Below are 17147 nucleotides of genomic sequence, written 5' to 3'. Positions count from 1 at the left end.
GGGTCCCTGATCGCCCCGCTGATGGCCCCACAGATTGGCCCTGATCACTGTCCAGGCCTAGGGATGCTACCCGTGCAAGAATTTTGTGCACGAGGCCTCTAGTTTGGAAATAAGAGTCTTTGCAGGTATAATTAAGTTAACATTCTTGAGATGAGATAATCCTGGATTTAGGGTGAGCCTTAAATCAATGACTGGTGTCATAAGAGAAAGGAGATGGGTATTTAAGATATACAGGAAAAGGGGAAACACAGAGAAGGCCATGTGAAAGTGCAGGCAGAGGTTGGAATGTTGAATGTATAAGCCAAGGAGCACCAAGGATTGCCGGCATCTATCACAAGCGAGGAGAGAAGCATGGAGCAGGTTCTCCCTCTAAGCCTCCAGAAGGAACCAACTCTGCTGACACCTTAATTCCAGATGTCCAATCTGTAGAACTTTGAGAGAATAAAGTTCTGTTATCACAAGCTACCATGCTTGGGATAATTTCTTACAGCAGCCCTAAGAAACGAATACACTTGGTGTTGGGAATGCACACACCAGTGAGTGTGTGAACTTCCCACATGGAAAGAGTGGGAATGTCTTGCTCAGATAGACTTTCCGTGTTTGATTTCTGGCTCCCCAATTCTTAGTTTATGGTTATGGACATTCAACCTCTGACCCTCATTTTGTTTTCTGTAAAATGGGCTTTCTTGCAGAAGCCTTACCTCAAATCCAGGCTGTAATAAACTCTCGTTCTCTGGGCAAACTTTTCCTTTCTCTGCACTCAGCCCATGTTGTATTATTTTTACACACAGTTGATTCTATCAGACTGAAAACTCTCTAAAGTCAGAGGCTATATTTACCTCAATGGTCACAGTATCTGTAACATAGTAGGTGTAATCAATCCGTACTTATAAGATTGACATGTTGTGAGGAGTTAGGTGTGATATTTGGTAGCAATAAATAGCTATGTTCGTTATTATGTCTGACTTTAAGGTTTGTATTCCCTTTTTTTAGCTATGCATCTGTGCATCCTTTAGGAAAAAGACAGAGTCTGAAGTGTTTTTTGAGCAATGTGTAGTTCTTAGGCTGGTGGGAGGATGCTTCAGATGAAAGAAACCGTAGGAAACAGCATGGTCTGCTCACAGGATGCTAGGAGCCTACCTGCCTGGAAGGGAAGCTTCTCGCCTACATGAAAAGATGCTGAAGTGCTCTCAGCTGTACTGAATTTCTCGCTCCATTAAAGCATGGTATGCAAACCCTACAGTATAGGATCCATGTTTAGGTACACATGCTACAGGCTTGTTAAACTTCTTACTTCATATACATGTCCTTAATGTGCATGTGGTAAAACTAAATGAGATCACAGATCTCACAACCAGACCAGCTGTCTCCAATCTGGGGTTATCTCCAGCAATAAATAGTGACTGGGCAAAGAATCAACTAGCATGATTATGGGGGATAGGACTTGGATATTTGGGGGAAAGACGGAAAGAATACCAAGAACTCCAAGTGTTACAAAGTAAACCTCCAGGAGCAAGAGCAGTAGAAAACTATAGGAAAAATGCAATTGATGGCAGTAAATCTTGCCAGGAAAAGAAACATACGAATTGATAGAGGAAAATACAGGGTGTTTAGAGTGTCCAAACCCCCTCCTAATTGAAAATGTGCCCCCTCCTTTTAAAAATTCCAATCTTTTTGGGAATCATTTGTTAAAAATGTGATTCTTTAAGTCTATAAGACAAGTGCAAAATAAAATTAACATTTACATATGTAAAACTTTAGACAATAAAAAAATAAAAGGGTGGGATTCTTTTGGGTGTGAATCTGACAAAGCAGTATGTGCTTTCTTAGAAAGCACCTATGTTATTAAAGTTTTTGGAATCATCTAAAATTACCAATAGAATTAGAAAGCTCTTAAGTTCAATATTATTTTGATAAAAATATTAAACATGTAATACATATAAGTGGCAGAAAATTTAAGAACTGTAACTAAGCATAAATTTTCGAAGTTACTCATTTTCTACCACTGAAAGGTAATATCATGCATGTTTTGAGGTGGATCCTCCTAAATGTATTATATGCGTTATGCTAAAATGAGTTTCCATACCATTAAATTCTTGAGATTAATTTGAATACTATAGAGTCACTTTTAGAGAAATCTAATTTATGTAGACACAATGTCTCTTTTCCTCACCTATTTCTACATATTTTCTGGTGATTCTGGAAACTATCTAGAAATCCTTAAAAAACTATTTTTCTTCCTAAAGTAGCCAAAATATTTGGTCACTTGCAACTAAGAATTATGACTGATAGCATACCCCTTTCAGTTCCCCCTTGGAAAATGGAAGACCTAGTTGTGTTTATCAGGATAGTGAGCCACCTAGATTGTACCCATCCCTAGGAAGCTAGAAATTTAAACTAGAAAGAATTTTGTATAAGTTGAAGACAGTCATTTCCTGTAGTGGGAAGAGCTTGAAGACCTGCATTCAAGGCCTTGCTGGCTGTAGGTTATTGGGCAACTTAGTTAATTCCCTGGTGTGTGTGTGTGTGTGTGTGTGTGTGTGTGTGTGTGTTTTCTAAAGTTAGGGAGTTAGGGCTAGATTTCTAGCAGGTTTGGAGTTCTATGATGATATATATTGATTTCAAAGATGGAAAGGAGAGGGAGAGAGAGAGATAGAAACATCAATGATCGGCTGCCTCCTGCATGCCCCACACTGGGGATTGAGCCCAAAACCCGGGCTTGTGCCCTGACCAGGAATCGAACCATGATCTCTTGGTTCATAGGTCAATGCTCAACCACTGAACCACGCCATCTGGGCAATAAGACAATATTTTAATGCCGAAAGCCAGTGATTTATTTGAGTTCCTAGGTCTAGATTCAAATTGCTCAAATCTGTGATTGTTAATACTATCTGAAAGCTTGACCTGGTGTCATTTTCTTAAGTAGTTTATCAGAATATTAATGTTGATGTACAGCAGATGATCGGGCCATTTAACTTGTGCTCTGATTAATAGGCCGTCATTACTCTATCAAGGTATTTGACATGTGCACAGCATGGCTCAGTGATGGTGTTTTTTTCCTGATGGTGGAAGGCTTATTTGTTTAGGTTTTGTTCTGAAATATTTACAATGTATTACACAGTCCTGGCACTTATTTGAATGTGCTTAGAACAGAATAGCAAATCAACAATAATGTGTAATGACTTAGTCAAAATGTAGTTTATCAGATGAGACTGATATTTTGGCAATAATGCTCCAATTGAGTTAAAATAAAGGAGAGCACAGATAAAATCCCGCCGAGGATATGTGTCTAGACTAATGTTGGAATCTTGGTAATTAAGATACAGCTGATATGATTTCTTAGATCTCGTCTACCTCCTTCCATATTTCATTGTCATCTCTTCCCAAATTTAAGGCTCTTCATTTATTTTCTGCTTTAGTGTGCTAACTTTTTGTTTCTCTCTAGTGAGAAGTGATTGGACCTCCTTTCATACATAAAAAAGTAGTGTTACGTTGTAAGGTTCACGGTTAGTTCTGCAATTAGAAGATCTAATTGAATAAGATAAAATGAAAAAAGGAAGGCTATTTTTAAATACCTATCCAACTGGAGTTTCCATATTGGGGATATTTCCTGGCAAAGAGAAGTGGCTTTGAGTACTGAAGAGAAAGTACTCTGCTCTGAGATTTTTTACTGGGGAATGACCCTTTCACAGAAGTTAGATTGTGATAGAAACCTTTCCAGGTTCTGTGTTCTAGAGAGACCTGTGGCTATGGGGAAGGAAAATCCTATGTAAGAAAAGAGTAATATGCAAATTGACTGTCACACCAAGACACAAGATGACTGCCCTCATGTGGTCAAAGATGGCTGCCCCCATGTGGACATAAGATGGCTGCCACTAGATAGCTGCCACAAGATGGCAGTTGTGGGAAGTTAGGGGTGACCAGGCCAGCAGAGGAGGGCAGTTGGGAGTGACCAGGCTGTCAGAGGAAGGCAATTGGGGGAGACCCAGGCCTGCAGGGAAGGGCAGTTGGGGGGTGACAAGGCCTGCAGTGGAGAGCAGTTGGGAAGGACTAGGCCTGCAGGGGAGGGCGGTTGGGAGCGACTAGGCCTGCAGGGGAGGGCAGTTGGGGGAGACAAAGCTGGCAGAGGAGGGCAGTTGGGGAAGACCAGGCCAGCAAGGGAGGGCAGTTGGGGGGGGGGATCCAGGCCTGCAGGGGAGGGCAGTTTGGGGGGGGGGCAAGGCCTTCAGGGGAGGGCAGTTGCAGGGGAGTGGGGACCAGGCCTGCAGGGGAGGGCAGCTATGGGTGATAAGGAAAGCAAGGAGGGCAGTTAGGGGGGCAGGCCTGTAGGGGAGAGCAGTTGGGGGGGGACAAGACCTGCAAGAGAGGACAGTTGTGGGTGACCTAGGCCTGAAGAGGAGGGCAGTTGGGAGCCAACAGTCCTGGATTGTGAGAGGGATGTTGGATGGTTGATATCCCTCAGGGGTTTCAGATTGGAGAGGGTACAGGCTTGGCTGAGGTGAAACACCCCCGCCCCCCCCCCCCCCCCCCCTTGCATGAATTTCATGCAATGGGCCTCTAGTTTATAATAATAGCGATCTGAGGTAGCAGGAGATTATGAAGTTCCTTTTAAACAGATGGGTTTTCAAACTGAGAAAAACAACAACATAGTGGAAATCTTTTAAAAATATGACCCAATATGAAACCACACTATTAAACAGAAAAAGCAGAGCTGTTTGCTGCTTGTGTGGGTTTCAATGGTGGAGGGGTTGGCTGGCTTACATGGCCACCGGTACTGTTCTCCCCAGGCCTGGGTACCCTGCATGGTGTTTATGAACACCCCTCTTCAGTTTCAAAGAATAATTGCATCTTGTTTGGCATCTGTTTAGTGTAGCATATCTTAAACATAAAATTCTAAGTTGGAAAATATAAATCTATATGGCATGTATGTTGAGAATTTTTATTAACTAGAATAGAAAACCTATTTTCAGAACTTAATAGATAACAGGTGTAATGACTGTTACAGGGTATTATCTGAGCAGATTTATAAGTAGGCTGAGTAAGTAACTTCATTTATGAGTATATTTGAAGGTTGTCAAAGGCCCAAGGGCAAAAATATTTCCCATGCAAGATTAGAGGTCACCCATGAAAGAGAATTCTGTGAGGACCCTGATTTAAGTGGCTTAATATATAATTGCCTTATCTGGATAAGTAATATATTAGAAGGAAATTCAATCCAGTCCAACGTGAATGTGTTGAGTGTCTATGATGTAAAGGCACCGTATTATCTTTTTGGAATACGAAGATGAATAAAACAGATCTTCCCACAGAAAGTTTATGGCTTGGTGTTGGGTCCCAGCAAGTCTACATCAATGTGTATGACAATTTTTTGTTTGTGGTAGAAAGAAATATCTTTTAAAAAAATCCTTATTGTTGAAAGTACCCATCAACACCCTCCATCTCCCCGTCCTCCCCATCCCCCCCACCCCAGTCCTTCACCACCCTATTGTCTGTGTCCATGAGTTATGCATATGTGCATACCTAGTCTTTGGTTGATTACCTCCACCCACCCACCCTCCCCCACCTTCCCTCTGAGATTCTCCACTCTGTTCCAGGCTTCCACATCTCTGGACTCACTCCAGTCATCAGTTTGAAAGAAAGATTTTAATAGAATGATACTGGCAAACTTTGCAGAGATGAGAGTGGGAGAATGGATGCTGCTGGGAGAAGCTGGAGGTCACAGTTCTGTGGAATTCATGGGTAGATTGGTAGTGACATGTGCCATAAAGACAAAGTGAGGAGTTACAGAAACAAACTTTGTTTTGCTAGAAAGCTGGATTTAATTAACATCATGGTGTTGTTGCAATATGGCCAGGAAAGACCAGGTGATTGGTTGGTAAGAGAACTAACAAGGTGTAATTCACCCTGGTTAGTACATCCAAATCCAAGATTTAGCCCTTAGCTCTGTAGATTCTGAATCTCTATATAATCTCCCAGAACTGATTGAACCCAGGAGTATTGCCTCAAGCTCACAAATCTTGCAAGAGATGGATGTTTAAAGCCTGTAGTAGAATTCCAATAATTAATTTGCCATAAAAATCTATGATTGTCAAGTGGACATGAAAGTTGGGAAGGACATGTCATGAGAATAGAGCCACAGTTGTCTAATAATTATTCATCTTACTCACTATAGATTAGTTGGGCGATCGTGGAATCAGAATAAGGATATTATTTTTTTGTGATTTAAATACACAATAGCACCAGTTTCAATAACATAGGCTGATAGGTCAGTTGGACCTTTGGGTTGAAATTCTGCCTTGGATGTTCTGTCTCCTAATCTCCAGGTTCCCCACTATGTTCTGCCTGTATCTTTCCAGAGTAATTTTGTGCATATGTATATTTCCCCCATTTTCATCTAAATGATAGCACATTAAATATGCTGTTTCATACCTTGCTTTTCTCTACTTAACAATATCATATATTTAGGATATCTTTTCTATTAGTAAAGTACTCATCCCTTTTTTTAATAGCTGCCAAGAATTCGACTGTAGACAGTGTTATGATTTATTAAACCAGTCCTATATCTTTGGGGATTTGATTATTTTTCATCATTTGCCATCATTTGCCATTACAAACAACATAGCAATGAATATTGTATACCTTTGTCTATCTCAATTGACTTAGTGTGCCAGTTCATTTTCTTCTTAAATTTGTTGTTCTCATATCCTCTTCTCTTCTCACAGTCTTCACTAGCATGGTAAATCATATTCATTCTCATGGCTTTAATTATCATCTATACTAATAGCCTGGTGCATGAAATTTGGGCATGGTGGGGAGAAGGGAGTATCCATCAGCCCGGCCTGTACCCTCTGCAATTTGGGACACCTCAGGTGATGTCGAAATGCCGGTTTAGGCCAATCACAGGGATTGGGACTAAACTGGCAGTCAGACATTCCTCTTGTAATCAGGGACTGCTAGTTCCTAACTGCTCACCTGCCTGCCTACCTGATCTCCCCTAATTATTCTGCTTTTCAGCCTGCTCACCCCCAAATGTCCCCCCTTGCCAGCCTGATCACCCCAACTGCCCCCCCCCCCGCCCCCGCCCCGCCAGCCTGCTTGTCCCCAACCCCCTCCCGCCCCTCCCCCAATGGCCTGCTCTCCCCCAACTGGCTTCCTCTGCCAGCCTGATCACCCCTAACTGCCCTCCCCTCCAAGCCTGATCACCCCTAACTGCCTCTGCCTCAGCCCCCGCCACCATGGCTTTGTCCGAAAGGACGTCCGGAAGGTCTCCCTGAAGGTGTCCCTGTCTAATTAGCATATTACCCTTTTATTAATATAGATGATGATGATTCTCATACCTGTATTTCTTTTTTTAAAATATATTTTATTGATTTTGTACAGAGAGGAAGGGAGAGAGATAGAGAGTTAGAAACATCGATGAGAGAGGGTCATCAACCAGCTGCCTCTTGCACCCCCCCCCCCACTGGCGATATGCCCACAACCAAGGTACATTCCCTTGACCGGAATCAAACCCGGGACCTTTCAGTCGCCAAGCCAATGCTCTATCCATTGAGCCAAACCGGTTTTGGCTCATACCTGTATTTCTAAATCTTATCTTCTGGTTGTGTAATTTGTTTATATTTAGAAGTTTTCTTTTACTAGTGTCTTTATTATATTTCTTGCCATCCTTTAGTCAAAAAATAAGGATTGCATAATGGTGATATTATATGATTCCTTTTAATTTACTGTCTGAAATACATCCCCTTGTTCACTGTTTGGTTAAAATAGTAGTGCAGTTTGAATAATAAGGGTAGAATCAATACTTGGTTCCTTCCGTTTACTTAACTATTAATATTTTTCAAAATAATGAGTTGGTTTCCTATTATCCACTAACGGGACAAATAAGGGTTCCCAAATAAGGGAACTCATGGATTTTGAAAGAAGTTGATGTGTTTTGTCTATTGTTATTATTCGTATCCATGCACAAATTTACTCATGTTTGGCCAGTGAAAACATATTGACTTCTGAGTCCTATTGACACAATCTTACTAGACTTTGATAGCTACCTTGCTATATGGCAAGACAAGATTTCCCAGGTTTATCTTCTACATTTCTTGCTCAATTATAAAAATTTAAGAGGAAAATGCAAACATTTTAAAACAACTTTTCTGACTCAGAATGGCAAGGTTGAGTTTCACTGGTTCTCATGGTAAACCCTCTGAGGCATTGGTTCTGAATTTGAATTTGCACGACCCAGAAGCACGGCTACCTTGGAACACTCCCACCTTCACTGACGCGGCGCCAGAGTCTTGTCTGAGTCACTTTGCCAGCCTTAGGTCATGTCGTTTCTGCACCAAATAACTATTTCTTCATAAGGGATTCTCCAGTATAGACTTCATCCTTCAAGAAGAAAGGATTCATTATACACAGCCTGCTCTATAAGTGACCTAAATTGTAAATGACATTGCTTCTTTTTAAAAACTACCAATTTTCTCTGACTATATATTTCACCATTATCACTGTTTAAGAATTATTTTTGGGAGAGTACATTCAAGACACAGGTCCCACTATATGTATATATATTCCCCCATATCTCAGAATGGGACCTCATTTGGAAATAGGATCATTGCAGATGTAATTAGTTAAGTTAAAGAGATCATGCTTGAGTAGGATGGGCCTTTAGTTCAATATGACTGGAGCCCCTATAAGAAGAGGGAAGATAATGTGAAGAGAGATACACGGAGAATGCCAGGTGACCACAGAGGAAAAGAGTGGAGTGATGCAGCTTCAAGCCAATGCCAATGATGATAACCACCACCAGAAGCTCATACGCAGAGGAGGATTCTACTCAGAGTCTCAGAGGGAGCATGGCTTTACTCACACCTGATGTTGGACTTTTAGCTTCCAGAACTGTGAGAAAATAAATTTATATTGTTTAAGTCATCCAGTTTATAGTATTTTGTTACCGCAACCTTAGGAAATGAATACAGTAATATTTACTTAATGTACTACATTGACCAGTATAATAATAGAGGTGTTTTTAAAAAAAGGTAGATTGGGTATTTGTTTTTGTTTGTTTTTTATTTTTATTAGGAAAGAAATTGTTAACATTCTTAGTTTGTACTTAGCACAGAGTATTATACAATTTGGTTCAAACCCACATTTAACTCCTGGGAAAAATAAAGCCTTCAGGAGGAAGGAGATTTGCCCAAGGTCACCCAGGTATTTCATAGAAGAAACAGAACCAGAACTTGTATCTCTGGATACATAGTTCAATGCCTTTTCCATTGCATACATTTGAACAACTTCAATTATTTTCAAGTTCCTTTTCACTCTAGAGAGTTTCTTTTTGCCTCTTTCTTTTTATCTTTGCAGTGAAATTTTAATAACATGCAACGCAGTGTGCTTAGTCAATGGGGTATAGCGTGGAGCTCAGAGAATAGTTCAGACCAGAGAATATACCCCCAAATAAATCCTTTTATTATGTTCACACTGATTTTGAAGAGTTGGATTTTGCTTTTGCTTGAGCATTTTGTAATCCTCAATGTCTCTAGAGGTCAGTGTGGATTAAAGAAAGTTTGTTTCACACTATATTCAGTTAACACTTAATTCAAGGCACTTTAATCAAAGATGATGATAAAATGGTGGCCCAGCGAAACAGAAATAATTCCATAATTTCAAATATTAACATTGACAAATAATATTGATTTTGGTAAATGAAACTTTTCACTAAACTCATATAATATTCTTGGAAATAATTGAATTACTTTCTAACATGTAAATATTATTATTTACTTAAAATGTATGCATAAATTGTTCTAATTTTTTTTAAGAAAGATATTTGTGTTTCTATTGACGGCTGTTGAATGAACACTTATGACTAGTCATATTATTTCTCTGTGTTAACACTTTGAAGCAGTTACATGTCTTCATCTTGATGTGGCATTTAATACAGAAGAGGCTTTGTGAGCTGCTTAGAATGGAGAATTTCCATGGGGAAAACAGGGGATGTGAGTGAAAAGTTTGATAAATCTTCCAGTTTCCATTTTATTTTTCACCAGAGCTTTCAAAATTCCTTTCTTCTCTATTTTCCTTCCTCATCCTTTTCTTTGTTGTAAGAACAAATTGTTGATAAAATTAAAATTTTTTCCCACTAAAAAAAAATCTTAGATGAGTTTCCAAAGAAGTGCTTTTCAATGAGCAAGTAGTATTGTTGAGACAAGGAAAGCGGAGGAAGGGGACTTAGATATACCAGGAGTCTCCTTGGAGCCAGGCAGCTGCTTAAGAGAAAGAGAGCAAGTGTTTCCATCTACAACAAACCAAACAGTTCTGCTGTGATATTATTCATAGAAAGGTTCTTATTACTAAGATGTTTAAAACACTGTGTAGCATAATAGAAACAGTAAGTTGTAAGCAGAGTAAGGAGTGCTGGAGAAGTAACCAGAAGAAGCCAGCATGCAGGAGGCAATGAAAAGCAGTAGTGGGAGGTCTGGCTACAGGGCAAAAGAAAGAAAAGCCAAAAGTGTTGGAAGGAGCCTGGGTTCTTGGGTTCATGAATCATCACTTGATGAAAGGAGAGCCTTTGTTATTGGGAACACCGGGTCTGGATTTTATGAGAGCAAGAATTCACCTTTATTGTGTTAAGTCATTGAGATTTGGGTGTTTTTGTACCACAGCAGCTTATGTTACAGAAAGTGAGACTGGGACAGAATATTAAAGAATGTGTAGGATGTAGATGATTACAGAAGGCTCTGAGGGTGTCTCAGACAGGAAGGATGAAATGAGCAATGTCTTGGGGAAGGGAATACAACACAATAGACTGAAATGGAATTTAAAAGGGGATCAGAAAGTTAGCCACCTCAGCTTATGCAGGCTTTGGCCCAGACTTTATCACTGAGGCAGCAATTGGAAAGATAAAGGAGAATAATATTATACCTAAGGATAATGAAGGCTTGTTGTTTCATCGGTGATTGAAGCATTGTTCTAGAATGATTCAGCTGGTGGCAGTTTAATAGATTAGTTGCTGGTGAGGTCAGAGTGGTATGAGAGGGATCTTCTAGGAAACTGGGTGATTAGTAGTGGAAGATATCCAAGCAAAGATTGAATGAATGAGGCATTATTAAGTATGAATGTGGATGACACACTGTGGGAGCACCGAGAAAGGAATGAAGGAACATAACCTCCAGGTTTGTATATTAGTTAAGAGCAGTGAGTAATGCTTGTAATTATCAACACCCCCCCACACCAAACGAGTATAATGTTTATTGTTGATTTTAAGAAAGCAAGATAGTATATAATATGTTATAGAAAGATAGTTATTGAAAGTTAACAAAAAATGTCAGGATATGCATGCTCACAAATCCATTTTATTTTCACGGGCACAATGGAAGGACTACATTTCCCAGCCTTCCTTGCAGCAAGGTGAAAACCAAAGGAATCTCTCTCTCTCTCTCTCTCTCTCTCTCTCTCTCTCTCTCTCTCTCTCTCTCTATATATATATATATATATATATATATATATATAGTAGTGACTTTTTATATATAAAAGCCTAAGTGACTGTTAGAACTGAAAACTGGGACAGTCAACCAGTCACAACGACACACACTGACCACCAGGGGGCAGACACGCAACACAGGAGCTGTCTCCTGGTGGTCAGTATGCTCCCATATCCAACCTCCTACAGCTGTTCCCCCTAGCTGGTTCCCATAGGCCCCTGGTGCTAAACCATTAGTAGAGGAACTGCTTCTGGGTTGGGGTTTCCTATGTAGCAGAGCAGCTCCCTCACTGTGATGTATTGAAAATCAGCCCTTAACACAAGGGTTTGTCTCACTCCCATCCTCTCCCTTCCCCAGGGGCCGCCCCATTGTCAAAGGTGCAGAAAGCCATCCATATTAAAGTGATGTTTTATGTAATAAAAAACCAGGACCAGAAAGCTCTACAGGGGCCGCCCACCCATCTTGGTGGCATCACGGTGCTGAGGGAAGGAAGAGGGGAGGCAGGGAACCTTCTGTGCCTGGCCTGGCAATCATCGCCTCCTCTCCCAACCTCACTAGGGTCGTTGGGCCTGGGCTGGGCTGGGCAACCGGGGGTGGGTGGTGGTGGACATGGGGGGGCCAAGGGCCAGCTCTCTCCTTGGGGCCAGTGAACAACCTGCAGTCCTTCCCCCACAGCCGGCCCACCTCCCAGGGTTCCCCCCAAACCCTTTTATGCATGAATTTGTGCACCAAGCCTCTAGTATAGGCATAAATGATATATACCTCTTCTAGGTATATCTTTAAAGCACTACATTTGATTTCACAGCTCTTCTTCTTTTGTAGAAATCTTCAGGCTGTATGTTTCAAATTATGAGCTACCACTCTGGCCAGTGTGGCACAGCTGGTTGGAGCATCATCCCGTACACTGAAAGGTTGTGGGTTTGATCCCTGGTCAGGGTGCATACAGCAGGCAACCAATTAATGTTTCTCTCTCACATTAATGTTTCTCTTCTCCCTTTATCTCAAATCAATAAACATATTCTCAGATGAGGATTGAAAATAAACAATTATGGGCTACCAATTGAACAATCCTAGATGAGAGCTTTCAGAATTGTTACCCGGCTACCTTGAGGCCATCATTTGAGAGAGAAATGAATCTTTATTATTTTACCATGAGATTTTAGGGTGTATTTATTACTGCAGCATAGATAATTTCTTTTTGAATTATAAACACTTATTCATTCAGCAAACTTTTATTGAGCTGAAAAGTTGAAGGGTTGAGCTAGCTCTAAAATCAAACTTTATTCATGATATTTCCTGGTGGTGTATTCCTATGATAGCATTTTTCTGACAGGTTTTAAAATTATTTATTTTACCTTTTTAAATAGAATTTACTGGGGGGACATATATACCAATGAAAGCCTAGGTGGCGTCACAACATTGTCACAAGATGGCTGCCACAAGATGGCCAGCAGGGGAAGGCAGTTGTGGGCAATCAGGCCAGCTGGGGAGGGCAGTTGGGGGCGAACAGGCTGACAGGGGAGGGCAATTGGGTGTGACCAGGCTGACAGGGGAGGGCAGTTGGTGGCAACCAGGCCTGCAGGGGAAGGCAGTTAGTGGTGACCTGGCCAGCAGGGGAGGGAAGTTGGGGGCCATCAGGCTGGCAGAGGGGCAAGATCAGGTCAGCAGGGGAGGGTAGTTTGGGGCAACTAGGCCTGCAGGGGAGGGCAGCTGGGGATGACCAGGTCTGCAGGGGAAGGCAATGGGGGTGATATCAGGCTGGCAGGAAAAGGTAGCTGGGAGCAACCAGGCCTGCAGGAGAAGGCAGTTGGGGGCAAGATTAGGCTAGTAGAGGAGGGCAAATGGGGGTGACCAGGTCAGCAGGGGAGAATAGTAGGGGGCCATAATGCTGGCAGGGGAAGGCAGTTGGGAGTAAACAGGCTTAAAGGGCTGTGGGTGATTGGGCAGCAGGGGAGGGAAGTTAGGCATCAATTAGGCCAGCAGGGGCACAGTTAGTATCAATCAGGTGGGCAGGGGAGTGGTTAGGGGGCGATCAAGCTGGCAGGCAGAAGTGGTTAGGGGCAATTAGGCAGACAGGCAGGCAGGTGAGTGGTTAGGAGCCAGCAGTCTCAAATTATGAGAGTGATGTCCAACTGCCAGTTTAGGTCCAATCCCTGTAACCGGCTGTTGGACATTCCCCCAAGGGGTCCCAGATTGGAGAGGGTGCAGGCCATGCTGAGGGATACCCCCTCCCATGCATGAATTTTTTGCACCCAGTCTGTAATTGGTTAATAAAAGTATATAGATTTCAGGTATACGATTCTGCAGTACATCCTCTGTACATTGTGTTGTTGTTCACCACCTGATAGTGTAAGTCTCCTTCCATCACCATTTATCTGACAGGGTTTTATAATCTAGAAATTCATTAAAATTTTGAAGTCATCCACTTCCTATTTACTTTTATTCTCCCATTCTTTGGATCTTGGTTATTAAATTTATGGCCCTTGTGTCAGTTTTTTTAAATAAAAGAGTTGACAGTGCATTTTGATTCTGCCTTTTATTAAATTTATTTTTGACAGAACTTACACTATCAGGTGAGAGAGAGCTTTAAAATAAGAAAAACCTGTCTCATAATATCTTGCCTGAGAGATAGTTTTGGGGGTATTGACAGATACAATTTAGAGCTTCTTTTGTTTTTCCTATATCTGACAGCCAGTGACTTTATGATGCTAAAATATCTGCCCACATTTAAAACTTTGATCACCTCGGGAATTCCAGTTCTGCAATAAAAATTAAAAAACCCCGAATCCATTGTATTGAAATGGATTTTTATGTCTTCTCTCTGTCAGACCCATCTTCACATTTGAATGTGGGAGTCTGATGTGCACACTCATCCAAGAATGAATGAACTTCCAATGTTCTTTTCAATCCTCCTCATTATTTTCATGGGACAGTGTCTGAGTAATGACCAGATACCATTCTTAGTATGGAAACTGTAGGTAGGCCTGGGCTCTGGAAAAGAGACTGTTATCTTAGTTAATGTCATTTTGTGCTTTTATTGGAATGAAGTTCTAGGTGGGTTGGAAGGTGATAAATAATATCCAGTTTCAACCTTCTTCCCCAAATAAAATCAGTTTATTTTTTATAGTTTTAAAACTGAAGCAGTATAGGAAAGGATAGAAAAATACCCCAAAACCTATTAAGAAGAGAACTGTTGTTAATATTTTGGAGAGGATCTTTTAAGGCAGGGATGGGAAAACTTATTTCTGCCAAAGACGTTTTGGATACTTATAACATTATTCGAGGGCCATATAAAATTATCAACTTAAAAATGAGCATGCTCGCCGAAACCGGTTTGGCTCAGTGGTAGAGCATCAGTTTGCGGACTGAAAGGTCCCAGGTTCGATTCCGGTCAGAGGCATGTACGTTGGTTGCCTGCACATCCCCGGTAGGGGGTGTGCAGGAGGTAGCTGGTCAATGTTTCTCTCTCATCGACGTTTCTAGCTCTCTATCTCTCTCTCTTCCTCTCTGTAAAAAATCAATAAAACATATTTAAAAAAAATCAGCATGCTATATTTGGTCAAACATTTAATGAACTCATCCCTAATGCCTTGGGTTGGTCAGACCAAATGATTTCATGGGCCTTATATGATTTGCGGGCTGGGCATTCCCCACCCATGCTATTTTAAGCCTTGTCTATTCACAAACAAAACATACATACACACAGAGGTGGCAGACAGTTATATAAATAGAATTCTACTATGGATATTTTCATCATTTAAAATTTTACTCATATACTTGACATGGGTGTGTGCTTGTCAATAAATCTAGAGCTATGGAATCATTTTAAGGACTATAAATTCACTTGCAGAAAAATATTATAGAACCAGCCTGCTGGTGATGGACATTCAGGTTGTTTCTAGTTTTTCACTATTATAAAGAAAGCTGCCATGAACTTACATATACATATGTTTGAATGTGTGTGAGTAGTATAGATTATTATGGTGAAATTGCTGGGAGAAAGGTAAGCACACCTTTCACAACACATCTTTAAAGAATATTAAAATTGGAAATAAAATATTTCCAATATTAATATTTCCAATTTTAATATTCTTTAAAGATGTGTTGTGAAGTTCTCCATGGTTCCCATCTGGCTGCTTCCCACTTATTCTATTGCTTAACTATTTATCATTTTGGCTAATGCATTGGCATGACAGTGGTGAGGATGAGTACATCTGAGGTACTGAGAGAAGGAAATTTACTTTTCTCATCTACCAAGAGAAAGCCAAACTACCTTAAAGAAGTGAGGGAAAGTGTACTCCTTCCAAAGGCCATTCTGTGGGTCTTTGAAATCTTTTCTGTTATGGAGTTTTGTATCACAATGTATGAAAGTCTTCAGTGCATCAGAAAAATTTATCAAAGTAGAATCCAAGATGGAAATTTCGAGTGTGTGCAAGAAGGGGAAGGATGTTGTTGGAGCAGAATAATGCTGTAGCCCTTTTTAGTTCATCTTCCCTTTTGCTCCCACCAGATCTGTTGTGGTGTGGTGTGAAATTACCCATGGTTTCCATCTTTCTGCTTCCCATTCATTCTCATGCCTCTATTGAAGGGTGCTATTAGGTGTATATTTCTTCATGTCCTTCCTCTGCCTCACTAGGTAAATACTCTGAAAAGTCAAGTTGGAAGAAGTTGGAGTTTTAGGGTTGAGAACATATGATATGGAGTCTGTATTAGTTAAGGCTATAATGACAGCAACGAAACCCGAAAGTCTCTCAAGTGTTAAGGGATTGACATATCAACAATTTGTTTTTTGCTTTCAGAAAGTCTCATGCACATCTCAGGATTTCTCACAACCACAACCACTCTCCTCCATGTGGTACCACCTGGATCAAGTCTTTTTCTTTTCTTTTCTTTTTTCTTTCTATTTTGAGAGTTGGCCATCTGTTCTCAACTCATGGCTTCCAGAGTTGCCATTCTTAAATGCCTCAGTTCAAAAGTGACACACATCATTGCCATTTGCTCATAATTTGTTCTGCTCACAGTCCATTGATTACGTGACTGCAGCCAAACTGCATGGAGGCAGGGAATTGTTGGGTAGCACTCAGATGATTTGATGAGCACTGCTGTTTGGAGCAGTCAACTCAAATCAATTAGTAGTTCTGCTTCTTACTGGCTTGTGAACTTGGGCCAGCTTGTTAATGCTTCTGTGCCTCAGTTTTCCCACTTGTAAAATGGGGATCAGAATATTCTTTCCCCCATAATATCTTTCATGTTGAATGATATAATGTGTGTAACAGTGCACAGCTATTTCTTAAGAAAAATAGTGATAGCTACTAGTATTAGTGGTAATTACCTTGAGAAATAAATATAATAATAATCAATTAGAGTTTTGTTGTTATAAAGAATGTGTATGAGGTAATCAAGGAGAGAGGGCTTGCTTCCAATAGGTTGACAAAGGAAAGCTTCATGGTGAAAAAAGCATTTGAGTGGGTTCTGAAAAATTTGCTCCTTCTTTAAATACCTGGAGAAATAAAACCAAAACACAGTCTTGCAGAGCCTGGGACATTAGGGGGAAGAAAATTAATGCTGAGGAGATTTCTGTGAGCCTGACCCGAAATGAAAAACAAATTATGAGCAACTGACAAGTAAGGTGGCATTATTTATGAGTCAGGAAGTAGTCTGTGCTTTATAAAC

This window comes from Pipistrellus kuhlii, unplaced genomic scaffold (genome assembly GCF_014108245.1).
Source record: "Pipistrellus kuhlii isolate mPipKuh1 unplaced genomic scaffold, mPipKuh1.p scaffold_m20_p_2, whole genome shotgun sequence".
NCBI lineage: Eukaryota > Metazoa > Chordata > Mammalia > Chiroptera > Vespertilionidae > Pipistrellus > Pipistrellus kuhlii.
The sequence above is the reverse complement of the archived record's forward strand: the minus strand, read 5'-3'. Positions refer to the sequence as shown.